The following is a 17,813-nucleotide window of genomic DNA, read 5'->3' as shown; positions in this document are numbered from 1 at the left end:
ATTAAATAAAATGTTTGATTCATCTGGAAAAACAAAAGAGTGTTCGATCCCCCAACATGGAATTCCACAAAAAAACTACCTCAGACCAAGTTACCCACTTTGCAGCAGAGGTACTGTGGTTAGGGGCATATGACCATGAAAACCACTGGCCTTTTCACATACTGTAGTACTGAGAAGCCTCTAGCCTGAAAGAGCAGTGGAATGGCTTCCTAATGACATAGCTGAGGGGCCACCTTGGGGATGATACCCCATGGGGAAAGCTCACTATCCTCCAGAACCCAACATATACTCTAAATGACCAGTACATGGTTCCATGTTCCCATTAGGTAGAATACATAGAGCCAAGAACCAAAAGGTACAACTGTTTATCACCCCTGCCACCAGTAACCCACGTGGGGTATTTATGCTTGTTATCCATGCAAGTTTAGGCTCTGTGTGTCTAAAGGTCCTAATTTTCCAAGGAGGAATACCTCTACCTGGGGACAGAGTAAGAGTCCCTTTGACCTTCAAGCTATAGCTGACACCCAGTTACTTCAGGATTTTCATGCCAGAAGGCCTGCAGGCTAGCAAAGAAGTCAACCATACTGGCAAGGGAAGTTGCCCCTCGCCCACGTGAGGAGCTTCGCTTAAGCTCCATAGTGGAAGCAGTGAAGAATGTGTTTGGCAATCGAGGCAAATGTGGGAATCTCTTGATGCTTCCATGCTTACCATGGAATGGCAAATGGATAAGAACAGGAGCCATAACTTGAGAGGGGCACAGTAACCAGGGGCATAGTAACCAGGGGCTCAGGCTTCTCTGGGAGATCAGCCACCTACACCAGCAGAGGAGCTAGCCAGGGCCGAGAAGAATCTAGAATGATTGGTAAGAAGCATCAGTTACAGCCTTGAGATCAACTGCAGACACAAAAGCTGTGTTATTTCCTACTGAACCTTCGTTTTTAAGTTCCAAGGAAACAAGACCAACCAAAATTCAATGAAAGATATTCCCAGATAGGGTGAGTTTATTATAAAAAGGAAGTGGAGTTGAGCGGCCCAGGGGATGGACCGTGGTGCACATTAAGGTGCTCCACCCAGAGCCTCACTTCAGGACTGACACACTCGTGTCCCAGCTGCTCAGAATACTGCATGATGGCAACTCACAGCTGAGTTCCTCACTAGGAATCCCAGCTGCAGGGACCTGCCTCAACAGGGATGATGGTCCCTGCTAGGGGACTAGTGATGACCAATGACAGGCTTATGAAGGGATACAAAGGTCCGATCCCAATGCCTTAATACGGCTCCAAAGGGCCATCCCAGGTCCAGAGCTCCCTGCAGAATCAGCTGAGGTCCCTGTTGCCACAGAACTACAGGTCAGTGCCTCCCTCTGCCCAATCCTGCCTTCCCCCCTACCGTATAGATATCCCTCCTGAATACATTTGCAATAAACTTTCTGCAAGAAGCTCTGTCTCAAAGTTTATTTCCAAGTACTCCATCTGAGAGAGGCATGCCCACACACATCTCCACGTGGCCTACACAGACTGCACTGGAACCTTGAGCAGAAGTGGCTTATTTTGGCTCTTATCTACTTAAGTGGGTTCATTTAATCAAATCAATGTGCCCTCTCAAAATCTGGGTGAGTAATTGTCCCTCCAGGTCTTATTCTGAGTCTATGAGGCTATACGAGTTATTTTTAAAAACCTGTTGCAGGGGCGCCTGGCTGGCCCAGTTGGTGGAACGTGCAACTCTTGATCTCGGGGTTGTGAATTCAAGCCCCACGTTGGATGTACAAATTACATAAAAATTAAATCTTAAAAAAAAAAAAAAACCTGTTGCAAAGTAACTTGCTTCTTCCAACACAAAATGCTGGACTATAGATATGAAGACTGAAATAGACTTGATTAAAAGATAGTACATTAAAGACACTTAGTGTCAGAAAATTCACATGAAAAAGGGTTAGAAGACTAGGTCATTAAGGTCAAATAACCTATGGAAGTCATTTAATCAAATATTTTGTGATATCTGAAACATAGTAAACACTCAATATACAGCGAGTATCAAATGCAAGGATGCTTGCAAAACTATTTTGAAATTATAACATGCTATAAAGACACTAGCAGTTATGATTACAATAATATAGCTAACAGGTAATATTTTACATCTTCCCAGAGGCTTTATCTTCTTAACAAAAAACAGGGTCCTGCTCTTTCATTTCATTTACCTTCAAAACCACTAGCACAGTGTTTGTCAATTGGTACTTATGGTCTTCCCCTAACTTGCAAGACAGGAATCAGGGCAAATACTTCTGTAATACTCTATGGAAAAGAGGTTTTGTTTTGTTTTGTTTTGTTTTTTGCATCAGATTTTCAGGTGGTTTGGGGAAATTTCCCAAACCACCTGAAAGGCCACCCCATGATTTTAAATATATTTCTGTCTGAATGCATTCCAATCGAGTTATTTCTAATCATCTCTTATTTCAGGGTGCTGCTGTGTGTGCACCGATTTATCTTTACATTTTATTAAATGAGGAATCAAGGATTACATCTATCCTGTGCTCAAAATTTTTAATGGAACCAAAATCCTCTGAGGATTATCTCAAATCCGGGTAATATTCTTAAGTGGGACCTGACTGTGGCCAAATAGCTGCATGGTGAGAAACCTGTCTATCTGTCTTCTTAAAGCAATTCCATGAATCCGGCTCCCCGGGTCACTGAACCACTTCAATGCTGGCATATATATTATGAGGAAACACAATGACCAAAATTCAAAAAACACTCAAACAAATGCCAGATCAAAATGATTTGGAAAAACTCCATCAATCCAATCCATCCCATTTAATCTCATCTTTAAACGGCCCTAAACCCTGTATTCTCTTCCTGTGAGTAAGGCTAACTTTTTTCCTTATCCTTCGTCCCCTTTTCTTTATCTATGTTAGCACCCCACTCCCCATGTATTCAGCCAAACGGCTCTCTTTCCCAGAGCTACCTCAGATCTCACTCCCTCCCTAGGCCTTCCGAGTACACATTAATTTCCAGAACCTAGCCTCCTTTGTGAAACTTGTAATTTCCCCCATATAAACGAGCGCTCCAGAAGCCAGGCCAGGAACTGTTCAGCATTGATTCCTCGCCACAGGACTAAGGGCAAGGCATGAGTAGCCTCTTGCTCTCATGTAAACAGTTGTAATAATTATGTAATAATTACCAATTACCATTACTGAGTTGCATTGAGTGTTTGAATGACAGGTTTCCATTTCACAAAAGAACATACTGCCGAATTTTAAAAATTCATTTCTTTATAAAATGTTTCTTCACATGAATGATCTACATTGACACCACACTGAGAGACCCGTACGATTCACTCCTACCTGACTGAGGACACTGATTTCCATCCCAGCAGCCATGACTCACATCCTTGCTGTGTTCCATTTCCTGAGTTGTGGCTCTATTCCAGAACAATACGATGGAAGCATTAGTGCTGAAGTCTTGATTTTATGTGCCTTCTCAGCGTACTGCTTCGGTGTTTGAACTTAAAGAAATGAAAAAAGATGGACATTTCAAATGCCATTGGCAAGCCAAAGAAAGAGTCATTTTTTTTCAGCAAAAAGTTCAGAAACCATCAGTCCTTCAGATCATACCATGTAGATGGTCACTTTTCTGTCAAGCATATTCTGCACTAATTTACGTTGGTCAAGTTAATAAATAAATCAAAGGGGAGCGGGAGAGACAGAGAGAGAGAGAGAGATGCCCAGGAAGCAGGAGACCTATTTCTAGTCCTGTCCCTGACCAATAAACTGTGTGCCCTTGGACAAGTGACTTAGCCTCTCTGTATCTTACAATCTTACAATACCTCACTTGCGAAATGGGAACAATTGACATCTTTCTTCCTAATGCAGAAAACTAGAAAGGAGTATAACCCTCTTATTTTATAGATGAAAACACTTAGGATAAGTGACAATGTCAGAAAGTCAGTAACAGAGGCAGGACTAGAACCTAGGATTCTAGGTTCAAGTCTCTACCTAGTCTTCTGATTTATCCCAATACAACAAGATCTAAAACCCCATGAAATAAATTGGGTACTTTAGTCCTATTTGACAAAAAGATAAATGTGAGATGTGAACATTGTTGCCTTCTGATTTTTTTTTTTTATCTGTCTATACTATCAACTATTGACAGAGAATGTTACAGTTTTCCAATATTGTTTTATGTTTCTACTGGATTGGCCCTTTTGTCTTCATAAAACCTTGCTGATGTGAAATATTATAGTATTTCTTCCCTAAAGTCTATTTTGTTGAATATTAAATATATATTTTCCCCTCCTTTTTCTTTCAATCTTCCTATCTTTATGTTTAAGGTATATCTCTTATGAGTAGCACTTAATATGGTTATGGTTTTTATCCAGTCTTATAATGGCTGTCTTTTAGCTAAAGCATTAAGTCCATTTACATCTAAAGCAATTACTGACATTACTTGTATCATCCATCTTATTATTTGTTTACTATTTGTTCCGCCTGTGTTATGTTTCTTTTTCCCTCTTTCTTTGTTTTATTTTAAACAAGTATTTGCCCTTCCTCTGCTTTTTTTTTTTTTCTTCTTCTATTTGGGCCCTTAATGGATTGGATGATGCTTACATATATTGAGGAAGACTATTTACTCAGTTCACCCAATTCAAATTCTAATCTCTTCTAGAAACACTCTTACAGACATACTCAGAAATAGTGTTTTGTCAGCTATCTGGGTATCCTTTAGTCCAGTAAAGTTGACACATATAATGACACCTATAACTAATCATCACAATGACCAAATGATGTTTATTCCAGAGATGCAAGCCTATTCAATATTAGAAAATCAAACAATGTAACCCACCTTATTAACAAACAAAAGAAGAAAAATTACATGATCATATCAATCAATGCCTAAAATTATTTGATAAAATTCAACACCCATTCATGATAAAACTCTTATCAAAACAGGAATATAGGAGAACTTCCTCAACTTTATAAAGAGCACCTACAAATAATGTTATACTAAATGAAGAAAGGCTAAATGTGTTCCCCTTCAAGTTTAGGAACAAGGCAAGGATGTCCATTCTCACCACTCTCATTCAACATAGTACTAGAAGTTCTAGCCAGTACTATAAAGCAAGAAAAGAAATAAAACTTCCAGAGATCATAAAGGAAGACATAAAATCGTCCTTATTTGCAGATGACAATGAATGTCTACATAGAAAATCCTAAGGACTCCTCCCATTTAAAGAAAAAAACTAATAAGTAAGCTCAGCAAGGTTGGAGGAGACAAAATAAACACAAAAAATAATCATATGTCTAGAGATAGCAATGAACACATGGATACCAAAACTAAAAATACAACTTACAATCACCCGCCAGAATGAAACTCTTAGGGAAAATATAACAAAATGTGTATAGAACTGCAGAAAACTACACATTGAGATGAAATAAATCAAATAAAATATAAATAAATTGAGTGATATACTATGTTCATGGATTAGAAGAGTCAGCATAATAAAGATGTCTATTATTCCTGAATTTATTTTTTTTAATTATTCCTGAATTTATATAAAAGTTTAACACAATTCCTATGAAAACTTCAGGAAGATTTTTTGTGGATATAAATAAGATTATCCTAAAATGTGTATGAAAAAACAAAAGAACTAAAATAGCTTAAAAATGTTTAAAGGAGGGGCGCCTGGGTGGATCAGTCAGTTAAGCATCTGCCTTTGGCTCAGGTCATGATCTTGGGGTCTGGGATCAAGTCCCGAGTTGGGCTCACTGCTCATTGGGGAGACTGCTTCTCCCTCTCCTTCTGCCCCTCGCCCCCCACTCATGCCCTCTTGCTCTCTCTAATAAATAAAATCTTAAAAAAAAAAAAAGTCAAAGAAAAATAGAATTTTGAGAGCCACAAGAAAAAAATAACTTGTTACATGCAAGAGAAACTCTCCCCACCCTATAAAGCATATTGCTCAGCAGAAACCTTGCAAACCAGGAGAGAATGGGATGATATATTCAAGGTACTGAAAGAAGAAAAATCTGCCAACCCAGAATATTGTACCCAGAAAAATTATCCTTTAAGAATGTAGGATGAGCACTGGGTATTATATAAGACTGATGAATCACAGACCTGTACCCATGAAACAAATAATACATTATATGCTATTAATTGAATTTAAATTAAAAAATAATAATAAAATAAAATAAAAAAATAAAGTCAGTTTCTTATAGACAATAAAAAAAAAGAATGTAGGAGACAAACAAAAACTAAGGGAGTTCATCTCCACTAGATGGGCCTTACAAGAAAGGCTAAAGAGAGTTCTTCAAGTTGAACAAAAAGACGTTAAACAACAAAATGACAGCATACAAAAGCAAAAATCTCACTACTAACGGTAAATATAAAGACAAAGAGAATATTCTAATACTGCAGTAGTGGCATGTAAATCACTTTTAACACTGGTTATATAAATTAAAAGGTAAATGTAGTAAAAATAACTATAACCACAGAAATTTGTCAATTCAACACAACACAGAAAGAAGTAAAATCTGATATTGATTACATAAAGTGTAAATGGGGGGGGTAAAGTGAAGAGTTTTTGTATGTGATTGAAATTGTTATCAGCTTAAAACAGACTGCTTTAACTATAAAATGGTCAATATGAACCCCATGGTAACCAGCAAAAAAAGATACATTAGATACACAAAAGATAAAGAAAAAGGAATCAAGGCATATCACCAGAAAAATTATCAAACCATAAAGAAAGACAAGAGAACAGAAGGACTACAAAAAACTAACAAAAGAGCCATACTAAGTCCTTACCTATCAATAACTACCTTAAATGTAAATGGACTAAACTCCCCAATCAAAAGACACAGAGTAGCTGAATTGATAAAATATATAAGACTCAACTATATGCTGTCTACAAGTGACTCACTTTAGACTTAAGAACACATATAAGCTGAAAATGCAAGAGTGGAGAAAGATATTCCATGCAAATTGAAATGAAAAGAGAGCAGGGTGGTTATACTTATATAAGACAAAATAGACTTTAAGTCAAAAACTGTCACAAGAGACAAAAGCCATATGTAAGATAAAAGGGTGAACACAACAAGAAGGCTATTATATAATAATAAAAAAACAATTAAATAGTGATTAAAGGATCAATTCAATAGGAAGATATAACAATTATAAATATATATACATCAAACCACCTAAATATAAATGTATAAAGGAAACACTGGCAGATCTGGACAGAGATATGCACAGCATTACAATAATAGGAGACTTCTATACCCACTCTCTAAAACAGATAGACCATCCAGACAGAAAATCAGTGAAGAAACAATAGAACTGAACAACACTGCAGATCAAATGGGCCTAACAGACATATAAAGAACATTCCACCCCACAGCAGCTGAATATTCATTCAAGTGCATATGGAACATTCTCCAGGATAGATCACATGCTAGGTCATAAAATAAGTCTTAACAAATTTAAGAAAATAGAGTAAATTCAAGGTATCTTTTCCAATTACTATGGATTGACACTAGATGTCAACAAGAGAAAGAATATAGGAAAATTCACAAACACATGGAAATTAAACAACACACTCAAATAACTATTGGGTCTAAGAAGAAATAAAAAAGGAAATTAGAAAACAGCTCAAAATATCTCAATAAAAATGAAAACACAACATACCAAAACTTATAAGATGCAACAAAAGCAGTACTAAAAGGGAAGTTCATAGCAATAAACACCCTATATTGAAAAAGAAGAAAGATTTCAAATAAACAACCTACTTTTACACCTCAAGAACCAGAAAAAGAACAAACAAAGCGCCCCAAATTAGGAGAAAGAAGGAAATAATAAATAGTAGAGCAGAAATAAATGAATTGAAAAATAGAAAAACATTTTTAAAAATTGATGAGTGCCACCTGGGTGGCTCAGTCGGTCAAGCATTTGCCTTCGGCTCAGGCCATGATCCCAGGGTCCTGGGATTGAGCCCCACATCAGGCTCCTTGCTCAGTGGGGAGCCTGCCTCTCCCTCTCCCTCTGCTGCTCCCCCTGCTTGTGCTCTGTCTCTCTCAAATAAATAAAACCTTTTAAAAAAAGAGAGAGGGAGAGAAGACTCAAACAAAGTCAGAAATAAAGAGGAGACATTATAACTGATCCCACAGAAATAAAAAGGTCATAAGGGACTATTATGAACAAGTATATGCCAACAAATTGGACAATCTAGAGGAAATGGAGAAATTCCTAAACACATACAACCTACCAAAACTGAATCAAGAAAAAACAGAAAGTCTGAACATACCAAAAACAAATAAAGAGATTAAAAAAGTAATCAAAAAACCTCCAACACAGAAAAGCCCAGGACCAGATGGTTTCATGGGTGAATTCTATGACACATTTAAAGAATTAACACGAATCCTTCCTAAAGTCTTCCAAAATTAGAAGAAACACTTTCAAATTCATTCTATGAGGACAGCTTCAAACTTACACCAAAGCCAAAAAAAGATTACACAAGAAAAGAAAACTATAGGTCAATATCCTGATAAACACTGATGTAAAAATTCTCAACAAAATACTGGTAAACTGAATGCAAAAGCATATGAAAAGAATCATACATCATGACCAAGTAGAGTTTATCCCTGGGATTTAAGGATAGTTCAACACATGCAAATCAATCAATGTAATATACCACACGAATAGAACAAAGGCTAAAAATCGCATAGTCATTGCAATGGATGCAGAAAAAGCATTTGACAATATTCGACACCCTTTCGTGGTAAAAACTCTCAACAAATTAGGTACAGAAGTAGCTTACCTCAATACAATAAAGTCCATTTATGAAAAGCTCATAGCTAACATCATACTCAACAATGAAAAGTTGTAAGCTTTCCTCTAAGATCCAGAACAAGGCAAGAATACCCACTCTCACTTCTCCTATTCAAAATAGTACCAGATGTCTTAGTCTTGATTAGGCAAGAAAAAGAAATAAAAGCCATCCCAATCAGAAAGGAAGAAGTAAAACTATCTGCTTGCAGATGACATGATCTTGTACATAGAAAACCCTAAAGACTCCACAAAAACTGTTAGATTAAGCAAATTCAGTAAAGTAACAAAATACAATATCAACATACAAAAATTAACAACCTATCTGAAAAGGAAATTAAGAAAACAATTTCACTTACAATAGCATTGAAAAAAATAAAAGAGTTAGGAATAAGCTTAACAGGAGAGGTGAAAGACTTGTACACTAAAAACTACAAAACAATGACAGAAGAAATTTTTAAAGTCACAGATAAACAGAAGGACATCCCATGTTCGGGCAACGGAAGAACTGATATTGTTAAAATATCCATACTTCCCAAAGTGATCTATAGATTCAACGGTTTCCATCAAAATCCCAATGGCATTTTTTACTGAAATAGAAAAAAGAATCCTAAAATTCATGCAGAACCACAAAAGACCCTGAGTGGCCAAAGCAATTCTGAGCAAGAACAACAAAGCTGGAGGCATCACATTCCCTGATTTCAAAACATTCCAAAGCTACATCTCTAGATGATCTATCTCAACCAGTCCCATGGCTTTACAAACCATTCATACACATACAACTCTTAAATGTATAACTTTAGCCTCAATTTCTTACCTGCACTCCTGACTCACATCCAAATGCCTACCGAATATCTCCTCTTCAACACCTAATAGACATCGACACTTAACATATTCAAGCACGTGATCTCCCATCTCAACTTGTTCCTCTCCTTGTCTTCCTCTAGGGGCTTCTAAGAAAAAGAAAGCTCTCTTAGAACTCTCTAATAAATGGCATGATAGTTTTAAATCAAGCCTCTAAGTTCTTTGATACCTCAATGTCCCCACCTCTTTGAATCCGGACAAGCCTGTGCATAATTCTAGCCATAGAACATGGGGGAAGTGACACTAAGTGATTCTGAGGCTCAGTCATAAAAAGCCATGGAATTTCTTCCTGGTTCTCCTGAAATGTTCACCCTCAGGAAGCTCTCCCTTTCAAAACCCCCAACAATTATCCTGTAAAAAGCCCAAGTCAATAACATTTTTAAAAGACAACAGAAATGGTTGTTGTTTTAGTCCACTATTGTAGGGGTGGTTTGTAGTTAATAAAAAACTGGAACCAATGGCAAGCTGATTCCTTCAATTACTCAGACCAGAAATGATGAAGTCATCCTTATTTGCTTTCTCTCACATTCCACATCCAATCCCTCAACAAATTGTCAAGTTCCTTTTCAAAATACGTCCAAAATAGGACCAATTTTCATCACCTCTTCTATAAGATGGATCTCATCTAGTCAAAATTCCTGGTTGGAAACAACAGAAACTGACTTGGGCTAAATTTGCAGACAAATTTAGTGAAAGGAAATCAGACAGCTCATAGGCTAGAACAAAGGGGATGAGAACCAAATCCAGAAAATGGTCTGAAATCAATGAAGTTTAAGTACAAGGAGTCAGAGCCAAAGAACCAACCTGGTTGATAAGCTGCCACTGCTACACCAGCTTCAACAGCATGAATTCTAGGCTGTATCCATTCTTTTGTTCTTTGGTGTCTTCCCGCCAGAGAAGTGTATTTAATTGGCTGAGCTTAGTTGATATTTCTGAGTCCCAACTACCACAGGATGATGATGAAGGGAGAGTTGGCATTCTGGCTTTCAAAGGAAAAAGTGGAGACCCATCTTCCATAATAACTCATTTCACAAAGCATTTTCCAAACAAAAGGTGGCTATAAATTCTGAGCAGCCAAGTAAAAGTAAATGTCTATGAAAAGTTGAAAATAGAGCTATCCTACAACCCAGCAATTGCAGTACTGGGTATTTACCTCAAAGATACAAAAGTAGTGATCTGAATGGGCACGTGCACCCCAAAGTTTATAAGCAGCAATGTCCACAATAGCCAAACTATAGAAAGAGCCTAGATGTCCATCAACAGATGAATGGATAAAGAAGATATGGTATATATATACAATGGAATATTATGCAGCCATCAAAAAGATGAAATTGTGCCATTTGCAATGATGTGGATGGAACTAGAGGGTATTATGCTAAGTGAAATAAGTCAATCAGAGAAAGATAATTATCATATGATCTCACTGATAGGTGGAATTTGAGAAACAAGACAGAGAGTCATAGAGGAAGGGAGGGAAAAATGAAACAAGACGAAACCAGAGAGGGAGACAAACCATAAGACACTCTTAATCTCAGAAAACAAACTGAGGGTTGCTGGAGTGGAGGGGGATGGAAGGGATGGGGTGGCTGGGTGATGGACATTGGGGAGGGTATGTGCTATGGTGAGTGCTGGGAATTGTGTAAGACTGATGAATCACAGACCTGTACCCCTGAAACAAATAATACATTATATGTTAATTAAAAATTGAAAAAAATAAAAATAAATAAATAAATAAAAGATCTATATGGCCAAAAATAAATAAATAAGTAGACTGGATTAAAACCTTAGATTCAAGTCCTGTTCTACCACTTACTAAATGTGTGATCCTAAGCAAGTCACTCAACTTCCCTGACCCTCCCATTTTTTTCATCTTTAAAATGAGAACAGTAATATCTGCCCTGCTTATCCTACAGATTGGTTTTGAGGATCAAATGAGTGTGTGAGCATATTAGGGCTACTATCTTCATCTCATTCATCTTTGTAACACTGTTGACTAGCTTAGGGTTAGACTGGAGTAGGTGTTCCATAAATGTCTACAGATGAGTAATAGTTACAGAAAAGATGCAAAATGAAGGCCATTAATTAACTGATCCTACTATATCCTCCACCTAGACCAGAAAAGTGTGATATTGTCACCCAGAGCCAGCCTAAAGTAATATCAAATATGCTTTGAGAGGAGACCCTTGACACTGAAAATTTCTGCCACTGACCTCTTCAAAAAATAAATATGGAAATGGCAGAGCAACTTAATTTGTTTCATTATATAAATTTGGCTCATACAGCAAATTCCTCCTGTGACAAGTTTTAGGGACCAGATAATAGTTATTGAGAATCATTCTAGTGTGGGGAAGTAATGTAGCTTATGTAGATTTCTGGCCAATGGATTCGTTACCCTGAGAAAACAAGACCTATCTGATTGTAGGAGAGCTAATAATAACAATCCCTTAGCCAAATCCTTTGGAGATAGATTTAAAATTGAAAATGTTTCAGATATTTGAAAGGTGTTCATGGTAAAAATCGTATATTATATAACCCCCAGCAGAGTCTGGGACAGCACCCTGTAATCAAACACAATAATTATTTCTGCTGAGTATGTGTGAATGTTCAGGCTAAGGGGGATAAACACTGAATAGTCTCACATCAGTTCAGTTAAGGTTATTTCAACATGAGATTCAAAAAACTTCTGGTTTTCAGAGCTGATTTTGGATTTTAAAAATGCAGATAAAAATAAAGTTGTATTTTTGATAAAAAGGGGAATGGGTTTATAGTGCCTTGAGATAGAAAATGCTTACCATGTACATGCAAAGTTCTTACAAATTTGAATATTAATATTACTCTATCTCTTTAAATCATCTATATAAAATCACTTTCAAAATATTTTTTTTATATTCAATTCAGCAAATTCTGGAATTCAACCAGAGAGATCATTTATTTCAAACTGTCACCTAATTCAGCTGATCCCTACTAATAGCATCCTATTCAGACAGTCACTCAGCCTTTGCAAAATACTCCTATGGGTGAAGAATTCACTCCTTCATGGGGCAACTCACTGCACTCTTGGAAAACCTTAAGTATGAGGATCAAAGTCAGATCTTCTGTCACTTTTACCCTTTAGTCCTAACTCTGCCCTGGGGAGCAGGAAACACTGCTCTACGTAGCCCCTCTGTCACGTGACAGCTAGGCAAATATTTGAAGCGGCAATCACATACCACATCATTTGCCTCTTCTCTAGGCTAAACATTTGCTCTAACTCTTCCACATAAAGTATAGTTTCTTCTTCCCTTACATCCTGACAGCCCATGCTAATCTCTCACTTATCAATGTGTATAATAAAATGAGGTAGCCAGAGCTAGATAAATCTCCAGCCCAGAATGCAGGGAATCTGTTCGCTTCCTTGTAAGCTATATATCATGTTCCTATTAATGCAGCCTAAAATTACATTAGTTTTTTTTGTATGCAGCATAACACTTTTGGATTGTTTTGCATTTATAGTATGTTAATCTATACATCTCCTTTGATTTATATTTTTCAGTTTCAGTAAAGGGGTTTTCTACTGGTCTTTGTTAAATTACGTCATGTTGGTTTTCATTCCAACATTCACATTTCACTTTGAATCTTGATTTCACCTTTCAATATATTAGCTATGGCTGCGAGCTCTGTGTCACCTACAAATTTGACCTTCAGTAAAGACTTTAATAAAAACATTTAACAAGATAGGATCAAGAGCCCTATGGCATACCACTGGAGATTTCCCTTCCGGATGGCATCCTCAAGTGCTTACCATCTAAAACAGTCAATGAACTCCATACACAAATAATAATGCCAAGCTTTAGTTGACAGGTACTGAATGAGCAGGAAGAAAAACAAATGCTATACAGAGAAGAAAACAACACATCTCTGAACCATCAGACCGGGCTCTACATTTTAGTAATTAATTTCAAATATAGGTTTGGCTACAATAAGGCATTTAAAAAAAAAAAAAAAAGATGTATCTCAGGGGTGCCTGGGTGGCTCAGTGGGTTGGGCATCTGCCTTTGGCACAGGTCATGATCTCAGGGTCCTGGGGTGCAGTCTGGAGGCTCCCTGCTCAGCAGGGAGTCTGCTTCTCCCTCTCCCTCTACCCCTCCCCGTCTTGCGCACGCCCACACTCTCTTTCTCTCTCTCTCTCTCTCAAGTAAATAAAATCTTTTTTTTTTAAAGTATCTCATTCCTGAAATGTGCATATGTATGTACTAGGGTTGCAACATAAAAGCCATTTCCTACTAATGATCTCACCCAGAAAGTTTACAGAGTATTAAAGGAGGAGTAGGATTTTGAAATGTCATAAGGAAGGAGGGAATTAGCAAAGGAAAAAATCTTACCCCATTATGGATCAACAAACTCCTATATGTAACTCTTCCCACGGCCAACTTGACTCCACCCACCCAACCCCAATATGCAGAAATCAATATCTTAAGTATATATGTTTTTAAATGACTGGTTTCCCAAGGAATTACTCACTTTTAAAATGGGTCATACAGGGGAGGCCTGCCTGGCTTAGTCAGTGGAGCATGCATGCAACTCTTGATTTTGGGATTATGAGATCGAGTCCCATGTTGGGTATAGAGATTACTCTAAGAAAACAAAAATTAAAGGGGCACCTGGGTGGCTCAATCTGCTAAACAGCTGACTCTTGATTTAGGCTCAGGTCATGATCTCAGGGTCAGGAGATTGAGCCTAGGTGGGGCTCCGCACTCAGTGGGGAGTCGGCTTGAAGATTTTCTCCCTCTGTCCCTCTTCCCACTTGCTCACTTGATCTCTCTCTAAAATAAATAAATCTTCTAAAATTTTTTAAATTAAAATATAAAATGAAATACAATGGGTCATACACAGGGCTCATGTACAAGGCAAGTGACCCTGGTTTAATATGGGTTCATTTGATTGACACGCAGTTTTTTTCAGAATACCAAGAACACAAAATATCCAGGGTGGCCACTGTTTGCTTATATTGTGTAACAAACCTAATGTTAAACATGACCCTTGAAACTGTTCCCACATCTTTCCAGTCAGGACACTTTGATGATATAGTAAATATCACCATGGTTCCACCTTGAAGAAATAGGGTTTAAATAAGGATTTTGCCCCATCAAGTAATTTTTTCACATAAAACTTAAAATTCTCTTCAAAAGCAATACCTGTCAAAAATTTGTAGTAAATATCCAAAAAATGACATAACTCTGAAGCAATTCTAGACTCCCTAATAACTTTAAATCATGACAGTTTCAGTTCTCTCATCCTGTCTTCTATTCCTTCTGCCTTTCTTGGTCTGAAAATTAGTTACAAATACGAACCAAAAACTCAGAATGTAATCTGAAACTGAAAAGCAACAAGCCCATTCACTGAACTAGATCACTTAGAATTAGAAATAAAAGAAAATTCATTTTTGAAAATGAGAATCTGAAAAGCTTTTTGGAATATGAAGTTAATCATTACAAATTTATCCCATCAGAAATAGCTTTTTAAGGGGCACCTGGGTGGCTCAGTTGGTTAAGAGTCTGCCTCTGGCTCAGGTCAGGATCTCCAAGGGTCCTGGGATTGAGCCCCATGTTGGGCTCCCTGCTCAGCGGGGAGTCTGCTTCTCCCTCTCCCTTTGTGCCTCCCCCCCCCCCACCTAATGCTCTCGCTCTCTCTTCTCACTCTCAGATAAATAAAATCTTTTAAAAAATAGCTTTTTAAGGCTATAAGCCCCATAACTACTTGGATTCGGATTTAGGATATCTAAAAGAAAGCCCTCAGATAATTAACCCAACCATCATAAAGACCTCATTTTGATAAAAGGGGATCCATATCAAATCAGACTTGAAGCATGGAAAGAACCTCAGAGAGCATCTACAGAAAGGAGCTCAAAGTCACACAGGAGACAATAATAGAAATGTGACTGGAATGCAGGGCTCCTCCTCCAGATCCAGAGTTTGTTTCCACCACATCCTTGACCTTGAGACTGAGGGTAGTGGACTAGACACAGCACTTCCTACATCAGTATTTTCTGACTTGCCCTGACCAACATCCAACCATATCCAAAAGACAACAAGAAGGAAAAAAAAAAAAAAAAAATAGAAGGAAATTGAGTCCATTACTTTGAGATGGGATCTGAATAATTGGGGTTTTTTCTCCTCTATACAAGGAATATAAAGATTTGTACAACTACAAAACATTTTAAAGTATAAAATTTTTTTTTTTTTTTTTAGATTTTATTTATTTATTCATGAGAGAGAGAGAGGCAGAGGGAGAAGCAGACTCCCAAGGAGCAGGGAGCCCGATGCGGGACTCGATCCCAGGACGCTGGGATCATGACCTGAGCCAAAGGCAGATGCTTAATCATCTGAGCCACCCAGGCGCCCTAAAGTATAAATATTTTAAATATTCTATTATTTCATATTAAATATTATAAATATAAATATTTTGAAATATAAAATAAAATATTCCACTAAAATAGAGGATTCATGAGAGCAGGGTCCACATCTAACTTGTTCATTGTTTCATCTCCAGCACCTATGTGGTAACATATTTCTGGGTGCTTTTTGCTTGTTTTCTGGTTTTTGCTGCCCGTGATCCAAACACCCTTCTTATTTAAGTAACTCCCTACAGTATGCAGTATAGGTAGAATGCAGTGACCCGCTTCTCACCTTCTGGTAGTTAGGACAGCCCCCAACTGGCTCTTGTGGAGGCAACATAAAAACACAGAGAGGTAGCAGAGAAGTTACTCCTGGAGGCAGTGACAGAGACAGCAGTATCGGCAGAGGTTTCCTAGCCAGGCTACTGCGTGGACTCCTCCAGCTCCTAGTCTCCCCTGGTCATTCCTTCTTTTTCAAGCTTGAATCTCCTGCATTCCTATTGTTTCTGTGAGCTACCTGGGTTTTGCCATGGAAGTTCTTTTCTACTTAAGTTGGTTTAAGGTGGCTTCTTTTGCTTATAACCAAAAAACTCTAATAGGCACATAGTAGGCATTCAGTAAATATTTCTTAAATGAACAAATAAATTAATGAAGCAATTAATCACCATCGTAATTTTCTGTATAACACTTACAGTTTTCGAAAACTCCCCCTTATTCTGCATCCGGTTGCTACCCCATTTATTTCCAATATTTAAGTTATGATATTCAACCAAAGCAAGTTCTTCTTAATGCAAGAATCAAATACAAAAAAAAAATTTTTTTTAACTAAACTAGGGTTAGACTTCATTTCTCAAAGTCTGCCATAATATCTCATGGTGTCAGTTACCACTATGAGCAATACCACTTAAGTAATAAGCAATTTGATTAAGTAAAAGCTCTCAAAAGAGGAGTTTAAAATAAGAGCTAGGGAGAAAAACTAAGTATGAGTATGAAAAATGAAAAAAGTGAAATAATTTTATTCAAAAGAAATTAGATTTAGAAATAGCTTCAAAAAAGTCTTTAAAAAGGCAACTGAAACTTCAGATAGGAGGTGACATTAGCAGTGGGGGGGGGCAATGTGGGTGGAAATGGTTCAGGGACTTGGAAGGAACAGCATCTGCAAAGGCAAGAACTGTGTCCCTTCATAACACAAAAATCTTTGTTTTAATCAGATGACTCTATTTAACCTTACTTGGTTTGTGAATTCTTAAAAATGTTTCCATTCGCCCCACCTCTACTCCACTGAAAGCTGAAATCAACCATTACTCATCCCTTCCCCCACAAAATCCCCTGATTTAAAAAAAAGGAGGGGGGAGGATTAATACTGAAAACTGCTTTCAAATTCAATCATAGTTTAGTAGTCAATGGCTACAGAATATTATTCAAAGGATTTTCAGAAATCTTTCAAGCCTAGAATCAACAAAATGGAAAATTCTGAAGACTTTTCACATTTATACTTACAAGCCATGTTTGAAACATGGTGTATTGAAACATGATGTTTCAGAATTGCCCTAAGAAATTCCACTCCCTTGTTACCAATTTCCGTTGATAAGGCAAAGTGCATATTAACATAGTGCATTGTATTTGGTTTATGTGAACACAAAGCCCCAAAACCAGGTCTCCCCCGGCTGATAGTTGGAAACCATTACAAAATCCATTAAACCATCTCAGTAAGCAAGAGAGGAAAGGCCATTTTGTGTTCAGTGACCTATACTCAGCCC

The sequence above is a fragment of the Halichoerus grypus genome, chromosome 13, assembly GCF_964656455.1.
Source record: "Halichoerus grypus chromosome 13, mHalGry1.hap1.1, whole genome shotgun sequence".
In the NCBI taxonomy this organism is placed as follows: domain Eukaryota; kingdom Metazoa; phylum Chordata; class Mammalia; order Carnivora; family Phocidae; genus Halichoerus; species Halichoerus grypus.
Note: the sequence above shows the minus strand (reverse complement) of the source record.